This window comes from Crocodylus porosus, unplaced genomic scaffold (assembly GCF_001723895.1).
Source record: "Crocodylus porosus isolate Cpor-Errol unplaced genomic scaffold, CroPor_comp1, whole genome shotgun sequence".
Lineage (NCBI taxonomy): Eukaryota > Metazoa > Chordata > Crocodylia > Crocodylidae > Crocodylus > Crocodylus porosus.
In genome coordinates this window covers 21,333-29,070 of record NW_017728912.1, presented here as the reverse complement: position 1 = coordinate 29,070, position 7,738 = coordinate 21,333, and positions in this window count along the sequence as shown.

The following is a 7,738-nucleotide window of genomic DNA, read 5'->3' as shown; positions in this document are numbered from 1 at the left end:
ATCTTCAAGAGGAGACTGGATAGGCACCTGGCTGGGGTCTTATGACCCCTGCCACCCCCAGTGCTCCTTTCTGCCCATGGCAGGGGGTCAGACTAGATGTTCTGTTTAGGTCCCTTATGACTCACTGATTCTATGATTCCATCCTTCCTGGAGCATAATTTTCCATCAATACGTGGCAGGTGATAATCGGGGCACCACTAAAATAAACCAGTAACAAGAACCTAATTGTTAATTGTAAATTAATCATAAAGTGACTGGAGGGTTTTAGCTTTATAAAATGATGATTACACTCACTACCTCTAAAGAGCAATTGTTGTCATGTGGAGCCAAGCAAACTCTCAGGATCTCAAAATTGTGCTGTTGGATGGCAGGGTGTAATACAATTGCACATACACACACACAAATCAATTAGGTGCATACACACTTTTACCAATTCAAAAATTAGACAATCAGTTGTCAATATCCACACACACTGTATACATACATGGATCACTAATTTGTAAATCATGCACATGATGATATATATATACACACACACATACACATACACATACACATTTTCATCAGTTCATATACATACCACCCACCTACACATACACACAGCTGAGTTCCTAACTTGGATAGTACAGTATGTATGTGTGTGCTTGGGGTACTTGGGATACCTGGAGGAAGGTTAAGGTGAGAAAGTAAAAGTGTAGGGAGTGAAAGTTGCTGGGAGTAAAAGTTGTCAGGACCAGGATTAGAACTGGTAGACTAGAGAGAAGCTTGCTGAGGAACTGAGAACTGGGGTTATTTTAGGTTAATTGATGTTAATTGATTTAAGGACAGTGCCCAAAGCTGGCAGAACAGGGGAGTGATGCCAGAAAGAAGCCAGCACAAAGGCTGGGATTGAAGCTGGAGCTACAGGGGAGCCAAAAGGTAAGTGGGGGGAAACTCGGACTGGGGGGAACTGGGAAACTGCAGGGGCTGCCAGGGAGAAGCCGGGAGCCAGAAAAGGGTTCTGGGCAAGTCATTAAGCTGCAGAAAGGGCTCTGGGGCTGGGAGCTGGAGAAAGGCTTTGGCTGCCAGGGGAACTGTGGGGCAGTGCTGGGAGAACTTGGGCTGGGTTGGAAAAGCCGGGGCCAGGCTAGAAGGCTGCAGCAGAAGTCAGGGGCAGGCCAGAGGGTTGTGGGGGTATGCTGAGAGGACTGTGGTTGGGTTAGGAGACCCAGGGCCAGGCTACAGGGCTGCAGGGGTGGGGGGAAGAACCGGGGAGGACTGGGACCTGGCTGGGAGACTGGGGAACGATGGAGAAGGGTCTGGGTGCTGAGGTTGGACCAGAGAACAGCAGGGAAGGGGAACAGCTAGAAAGTGGTGGCAGCAAGCCAGGGCCAGTAGGCTACCAGAGAACACAAATGAAAACAAAGAGAGACTGGGGAGAGAAAGTGGAGGCAGCCGTGCACAATGGAGGAGCCATAGAACACACAGAGAGAGGGACTGGAACCATCAGGGAGAGAAGGCAGAAAGAGATAGGGATTAGAGGAAAGGCAGAGCCCATGGGACTGAGATGGGGAGCTGGGTGTTAAAGCTGGGAACAGAGGGAGACAGCTGAGAATTAGAGAGAGAAAGATGGAAAAGTGGCAGTGAGCAGAGAAAAGGAAGCTGGAGCAGAATCAGAGGCTGGGGAGAGATCTAGGGGTTTGAGAGAAGAGAGAGAGAGAGAAATCAGGGAGAAGATTAAAGGGGCAGAAAGCAGAGATTAGAGTAGGGCTGGGATGTCAGAGGCAAAACCCAACTTCGGTTTCAAATAGCAGTGGGTTTATTAGACAGGAACAGATGGGGACACCATATACGGGCTCTAGAGCTTATTAGTTCCCTTATATCCACTGACACATACACACATACAATGGCAGCAGGGGTCAAAGATGCTTGGTAGAGGGGCTGAACTCCAGGAGGAGAGAGAGACAGGTTCCAAGCTGGAGGAGGAAAGATACAGGTAATATCTACCTATCCCAGGCTGAAAGTTGGTCCTTGATGGCAAGTCAGAGTCTCCTTCAGCAAGATGTTGTCCAGAGGGGATCACTGGCAGGGCCTCTGGGGTGTGTCCCCGACAGGCCTTCGTAGATCCCTCCTAGTAATCTGGCACCCTGTTTTGGTGACCACCCTCTTCACCGAGCACTGGTGTTACTAGGTTTGGTTGTATACCTGCTTCTCCAACCCCGCTTCTCGACTACCACGACTTTGGTGTTATCCCAGTGGGACGGGGCCAGTCCACAGGTCCCTCGGTGTCCGGGGTCGCCCTCGTCGGTTACATACGGGGCTCCTGCCACCCCTACACCCTGGCCTCATGCCACCTGTGGTCTCCACCTGCTCCGTGACGGGCCGTCAGACTCCTTCCCCACCAGTATAGATGTCCCAGCCCTATAACACTGTATAATTCCCACCATCGATCCGTCACCCTACACCATCAGCAGCGTACTTCCTCAAAGTGATCCTTCTATAAGGCTTACCTCCCTGACCTACCACCAGCGCCCCTATGGCCTGGCCCCGGGAGTAAACATCTCCTGAATGAATATATATATATATATAGCACTGTCCCCGTATCCTTCAATCACTGCCTTCTATTCTAGGCGGTGATCCCGCCCTGATCTTTCTCTCCCACCGGGTGAGCCTTCAGCCTCACGCCCCTTTTTGGTGCTTCCCGCACCCACCACCACGGCACTTACTTCCTGTGGCTCAGGATCTTCCTGGGTGGTCTTGATCCTCCGCTGCTCACCCGATATGACACTGCAAGCTTTCTATGCTGGTGATCCTGCCATTCCTCCTCTTCTCCTGGCTACCGGACTCTCCAGAACTTCAGCTCGGCAGCTCTTGTCTGCTGGGCTGTTGTCGGGGATGGCTTTGCCCGCCGTTTGTTCCCCTCTCCATCCGCCACTGCCAGAGCAGCGGCCGTCATTTTTAAATCTCCCAGCCAGCGGCTGACGTCACCGTCAGCTGCCAGCCACAGCTGTACATAGATGCAGCTAACGAGCCGCGCGGGCTCTCCCTCCACATGGTGTCCTGCTCTCCTGGTAAGTCTTCCCGGCCCCTTAGGGTCCTGGGACAGGGTGGATAGGTGGTGTGATGTGGAGCTGGTCTGATCCAGATGGAAATGGCATTCCCACTGAGTCTGTCTTCACTGCCTGCTTTTATAGGGGCAGATCTTTTATGACTGTAGTGGCGGGGGCATGACCAGGAAAGGGTCAGCCCCTGGTGTACTGAGCATGTACATTCTAGGCTAGGACATGCAGTTTCAGATGTCTGTAATGTTGGGTTGGCTGGTTTCTGCAGCAGTCTATGTTTCCAGCTACTGTCGTCAAAGATCAAAGGAAAAACCCACGTGGAGATGGAAAGAGCTCCAGTGTCCACCTGGAACCAGAAACAGCATCCCCAGCCAGCCCAGAGGAGCCAGAACAGCTGGATGATCTGAAGGAGGTTTGGTGGCTCCCTTGGAAATGCAGCACAAAGGGAACACTGTGTCAGCAAGGGCCCAAGGAGTCGCTGATCGACCTGGTGTGGACCAAAGCCAGCAGCCACAGTGACTGGGACGCTGGGAACACGATGAGGATGGTGTGTGTGTGTACGTGTGGGTGTGTGTGTATACACATATGGCAAAGGAATTTTTTTTTAGTGGCAGACATAAGAACATTGTAGAGATAATATAGATATAACCTCTCTTATTCCTGTTATGTATGAGCTTATTTCTGCCAATTTCCTCAAACTGTAAACAGGCAACATACAGGCAGAGGCCCCAGTAGGCAACACCATGGTTGGCATTAGGTGGGGCGTAAGGGAGGTGGAGCCCCGAGAAGACACAGTACTGGGGACGGCCAAGGGAAAGTACCAGAGGGGCAGGACCAGACATCGTCCTCCTGATTGGAAACTACTTATCATCAAAGACGTGGCAGGAGAGACCGCTCAGGATCTGACCTGAGGCCACTCCCAATAGCCTGGCCCTGCAGCCTAAGAAGCCACGGTGAGGTTCATGAAGAACCCAAATGTGCGACACTCAGGAGAAAAGCATGGGTGGTTACAGAGTCACAGTTGCAATGTATTGTATAGGGCAGGGAACACAAGTTGGAGGCTTGACATACAAAATGGAAACTTGACATTACTTTAAAGACAGCCCTAAATCATATCAATCTAATATAAAACAGTAAAAAAAAATACAAAAATAATAGGAACATAATATAATACAATATAAAACAGTAAAAAATCAATACAAACTATTTACAATCAATAGAACACTATTTACAATATAAAAAGGGGCTTATTACTATGTGGGAGTATAAGAACTTATGTTAGCTTACCTAGTATTAATTGTAATCACTTATAAAGGATAGAGAGGGCATAGAGAAAGTCAGAAATGATTAAGGGATGGGGAGGTAGTGTATTTTTAATTTTTTTTAAAAAAGAGAAATACTGGGGGTTTTGTTACACAATTAAGAGTGACCGATCTATGGAAAAAACAGGGCAGTTGCTAAAACAGTAGATCTGGATGGACATCATCTAAAGCTGATTAGTAGCTTTTGTGAATGTTGGGGACTGGCTAGCAAAATTCATTTTGCCTGAGACAGAGAAAGGGCTAGGGCCAGTCTCATGTACTATGCATCTACATTTCTTTCTTTCTACAGTCCTATGTATCTTCATTTTTTTCATACTGTTGTTTACAGATATCATGTGTTATGCCAGCTATAGTAGTTGGATACAAGCTTTGTAGGGTTTAACTGAATCATTTTATTTTAAAAGAAGCACCTCAGCTAGGAAAGGTTGATGTTACAGTAAATGTCCTCACACAGTAGATACATATCAGAACACAAACCATATACATTTTTTTTCCAATTGGTAAAATATGACAGCACAGTTTACAACACTTATCCCTCCATTATGTACACTCTTTTACTGCCATCAATATGAATAGCCCTGTCAAGAGTTTGCTTATCAGAAACTTAAAGCTTATGCATCTGTTTTGGATACTCCCTGGTATTATTCATGCTAATGTAAACATAATGATATAGTGCCAAATTAAGCAACAGTAAATTGAGCTTATTTCCAGCTTTTTAAGTTGACAGTGAGTTGCTGACGTTTATTCCCTGCCAGTCTAGGCAGCCAGAAAAAAAATCTTGGAATAACAAATAATTTAATAAGCCTGTAAATGAACAGGCTTTGTACAAACCAAGAAAATATTATTGGGAAGACGCTTGGCAAAAATGCAGTCTCTGTGTTCAGCCATGTCCTAGTCAAAGAGTTCTCAATAGAAGATTGGTTCTAATTTATGAACAGACTCTTTTACCCTCCCAAAATACTTCAAAAATATGTGTTTAAATACTTCTCTCTTCTCAAGCCCCTTTAAATAATTTTATTAGAATTGTCCTATACTGAAATAGTACAGTGGGTGCTACTTTTTAGAGACAATCTCATATTTTACCCAGTCATGACACTTTTTCTCATGTCTGCAGCATCCATTGTAAATATACTGTTGGCTATGGGTGAGTATGAGCATCACATTTCTACTGGTAGAATCACAGTTCCAGAAGTAGAAATCCTAAGTGTACACAGGTTCACACAGTTTCTACCAGACCAAATGTACACTTTTTTCTCTTCCTGAAGCCTTTTCACTGTGTCCAGCATTTCAGCATGCATTGCTTCAGCTACCCCTATCCCTCCAGAAAGACAGCTTGTGACTCATCCCGACATCACTCCTCTGGCTGAGTCACAGAAGAAACCCCTAGAAGGCTGAAAAATCCCAGTCCCTTATCTGTGGAGAATGCCTGGCTGGCACCAGGACTTTACGTGCTACCAGATGGGCTGTGAGGGTACCATTTATAGCCTAGCTACTGGGAACCTGGGCCAGGAAGCTACCACCTTCCAATTCCCATATCATGGGCGACTGGTGCTGCCTGGGTCAGGGGGGCCCTTGCTCCCCCAGCGGCCAGTCAGCAACCAGGAAAGGCCCCCCCCCATGGCTGATCATGATGACCAGGGGTGGGGAATCCCCCCCACAGCTGGTCACATGTACCAACCCAGAAGTAGCGCGTTCCCTCTAAGCTAGCTCTAGGAGGGAATGCTGCCTGGAAGTGCCAGTGTTGTGCCTGGAAGGGCCAGGGATGTGCCTGAAGTGCCAGAGGCATTTTTCCTGGAGCCCCCACTCCCTGGCTGGTGTTCTGGGGGAGTGGGGGTACTAGCACTCCAGCCCGCCCACCCTGCCTGCTGCCTAAGTGGGAAATCCTGCTCTTAGGGAGTACATGTGCACACACTACGCATTGCCACTGACCCAGATTAGAGTTCTGGTGTGGCAATCAGGCAGGGGGTTGCCCCACTGTTCCAACTCTTCCTCCTCTGGGAACAAATTGGGAAGGGAAAGGAAGTGAAGGAAGCTGGGGGCAGCATTCCCTGCTTCCCTGCAGGCACTGCCTTGAAAGTTCTGAGAAGGGGGAAGTATCTCATGGAGTTGAGGATGCAGGCTTGATGTGCTATATGGAGAAAAATACCTCTTCCCCCAACAAGACTTGAGGCTGTGGGGCTGCAGGTGCTGGCTTTGAAGTATGACCTGGAGGAAGAATCTTCCACATACAAAGTCCTATACCCACAGCCCTACACATGGGACACTGGACACATGGGACATCTGCTCAAGGGATAAGCTTCTACCCACAGCCCTTGAGAGCCCTGATCCCACTGCGGCATGAAGAGGGTTGTGGTTGCTGGTTTTGATGCGCCTCAAGGAGGAGAAGCTGCCTTCATGTGGTATTTGTGGTGTCCTGCACCTACAGCCCCAAGTGTGGGGTGCAGGCAATGTCTGTACAGTGTGGAGAGCCTCTCCCCTGTACAGCTTGTACAGAACTATGGGGCTGCAGGCACAGACTTTGAAGTACCTAGCTGGGGAGAAGTTCTCCTCTGCATCATTTGAGAGTCCTGAGCTCTGGCTATTGTGGCTGGGTCTCCTATGGCAGAAGCCTGTTCCCCAGTGGAAGCTAGAGCACTGGAAGTCCCAGCCACACTGTGGGTGAAGCCCTGCCATCACAGCCACCAGACTCCACCATCAATTTCCCTCTGACCAACACCTCTGCACACCAGTACACAACCTATAATCACCCAATCACAAACCACCAGCATTCCTCCTTCAGCCACCAGCACCTGACCTTGACCAGACTCACTGACCTGCACTGAAACTGGGTCCACCAGATCATGCCAGAGCTTTAAGGATCCATTTCAGGCTGATGGAGAAAAAAATGAAGAGGCTTGAGAGACAAACATACTCTGGGTCTGCTGTCTCACAGCCTGACAGGAAGAGACAGAAGGTGTTGCAAAAAGAGGGGTGGGATTCCCTGGGCCAGCCAGCCCTGTTCAGTGTCCTCAGATGATGTTAACTGTCTCCATGCAGAATGGAGAGCCTGTGAGTCATGCTGGGCTGAAGCACTGGTGTCCCCTGGCTACATCAGTGGTGTAGGCTGTCAGTGAAGTACTAACCCAGATGCTGTTGTACTTTTACAGTTTTATACTGGATGGGTTTCCAACAGTTCAAATTGTCCTGCTAAACTTCTACTGGTTGTTTTTAATTCTGTTACTGTAAGCATATACAATGGCTTTTAGATAAAGGGCCAGAATTTACTGCACTTAACTTCAGCTGGTGGAACTCAAATATAGTAGCAAAACTACTTGGAGAGATGCATAGGAAGAAGTTAGGGCATCTGGGAATCCAATAACTTAACGTGTTGGGGGC